The sequence below is a fragment of the Canis lupus genome, chromosome 25 (genome assembly GCF_048164855.1).
Source record: "Canis lupus baileyi chromosome 25, mCanLup2.hap1, whole genome shotgun sequence".
Lineage (NCBI taxonomy): Eukaryota > Metazoa > Chordata > Mammalia > Carnivora > Canidae > Canis > Canis lupus.
Genome location: NC_132862.1, coordinates 11,884,409 through 11,887,007, shown reverse-complemented (window position 1 = coordinate 11,887,007; position 2,599 = coordinate 11,884,409).

The following is a 2,599-nucleotide window of genomic DNA, read 5'->3' as shown; positions in this document are numbered from 1 at the left end:
GCAGATCATATTATATGTGCTGGGATCCCTGGGTGGCTCAGCGGTTTGGTGCCTGCCTTTGGCCCAGGGCGTGATCCTGGAGTCCCAGGATCGAGTCCCACGTTGGGCTCCCTGCATGGAGCCTGCTTCTCTCTCTCTGCCTCTCTCTCTGTATCTCTCATTAATAAATAAATAAAATCTTTAAAAAATATATGTGCTGCCAAAGTGAGCACTCAGCAGATCATATTATCTAAGTCCTTGAACTGTTGAAAAGATTTTATGAGATACTACATATAAAGGGAAAACATCATACTTCGTGCTCGATAAGTACAAATTACTAGAGAAGTTTAGCTCCTTTAATAAACTCAGATGTGTGAGGTAGGGTAAGGAACTTTCTGGAAGCAGGTAGAGCTTAAAACAGCCAGGTTAGCTGAATGAATCTTCTGCATATAGTTAGGGCCACTAAAAATGTAGAGAGTAAAGTGAGAAGCATTGATGGAAAAGAGAATTAAAACTGTACATTAAAAAACCACAGATTGGGAATCCCTGTGTGGCTCAGCAGCTTAGTGCCTGCCTTTGGCACAGGGCGTGATTCTGGAGTCCTGGTATCAAGTCCCACGTCGGACTCCCTGCGTGGAGCCTGCTTCTCCCTCTGCCTGTGTCTCTATCTCTCTCTCTCTCTGTCTCCCATGAATAAATAAATAAAATCTTTAAAAAAATAAAAATAAAAATAAAAAACCACAGATTGCTGAATTAAACACTGTGACTTGAATTCACATAGTTACCTTTGTTTCTTCACTAAAACGATAGGCATAAACTCACATGACAAAGAAAACAGGAAAGAAGTTGAAAGTGGCAACAGAAAGTGGAGAACTAGAAAGCAAATGAACAAGGAGTTACTGAACAATTTCTTTGCTGAACTGTAAGGATCAGTGGGGAAAGCCTGGAAATAAGCCACTTGAATCAAAAAATCCTGGGGAAACACCAGGTGCACCTGAAAGTAGGGAACTGATACAACGAAAGAGAATTAGCTGAAGCCCTTAGGCCTTCACGCCCCCTCCTTATCCTCAACCCTGTGCCTCTGCCCAGTGCCATTCCTCCCTCCTTCTGATGACAGAAGCCTGGAGTCTACCTGGTAGAGAGTTTGTGCAAGAAGACTAAATTTGGGTACATCAGCCTCAACTGACAATGAGGGTGCTTTAAAGGCAGGGAGATGAGGGCTGTCTGGGGGGCTCAATCGGTTGAGCATCTGGCTTCGGTTCAGGCCCTGATCCCAGGGTCCTGGGATTGAGCCCCACACCAGGAGTTCCTGCTCAGTCAGTGGGGAGCCTGCTTTTCCCTCTCCCCACTGCTTGTGCCCTCTCTTTCAAATAAATTATTTAAATCTTCAAAAAAAAAAAAAAAGATGGGGAGGTATAAACTAAGAGAAAAATAGCCCCCTTTCTCTGACAGTGATGCTCAACCACGTAAATGAAGATTCTTTCCCCGGGAATCTGACCAGCCTCAGAAAAAGACCTACAGATACTCAGAAAATCAATTCTCAAGAAACAGTACAGATTACCTATAGTAAACCCCGTCAGGTAATAAATCCCACCCATGCACAGGAATTCCACTCAACTTTTAGGTCCCTCAACATTAAATATGGGAAGAAGGTCAGAATTACCACACATTAGACAGATTGGATCTAACACGAAAGACAAAAACAAAGAACAAAAAGAAACAGTGACTGAGATCATGCAAAGTCATTAATGTCCTCGGGGAGGTAAAAATGCGTATCTTTGAAACAAGAACAAGATGCTATTAAAAGGAACATTCGGGGAGCAAAAAACTATTCTTGGAAATTAGAAATATGAGAAATAAAAGGCACAGAGAAAGTATCCAAGACAATTTCCTTCAAGAAATGAAGGACCAAATGTCCAAATCCAAGTATTACTGAATAACCAGCACATTGAGGGGAGAAACTGTGTGAATCATCATGAAATTTCAGAACTCCGGGGGAAATTACCCAGCTGAATGAAAGAAAAAATGATCTTCATATAAGAGATCCTAACAGTTTCAAGAAAGAAAAATCCTAACAGCTTCAAGAAAGAAAATCAGGCCACATACAGGAGCTCATGAATCCGCGTTCCATCAGACATTTCAACAACAACATGATGGTTATCTTGAATCAACTGAGCCAAGGGATTCCTCAGATTAAACATTTTTTCTGGGGGTGTCTGTCTGTGAGGGTGCTTCTGGATGAGATTAGCATTTGAATGGGTGGCTTCAATAAGGCAGATTGCCCTCCCCAGTTTCCTTGAGTATCACCCAATCCATTGAGCTCCTGACTAAAACAAAAGGCAGAAGAAGGAGGAATTTTTGCCCTTTTTCCCTCCTCACTACCTGAGCTGGGACAACTCATCTTCTCCTGTTCATGGACTAGGATGCTTTTCCCCCGATTTATAGAGGTATAGCTGACAAGTAGAAATTCTATATTTAAGGTGTACAATACGATTTTTATATATATATGCTTGCATTGTGAAATGATTGCCACAATCAAGCTAATTAGTATATTCATCACCTCAGGTAGTTACCAATCAGTGTGTGTATGTGATGAAAACACTTCAGATTTACTCTCAGC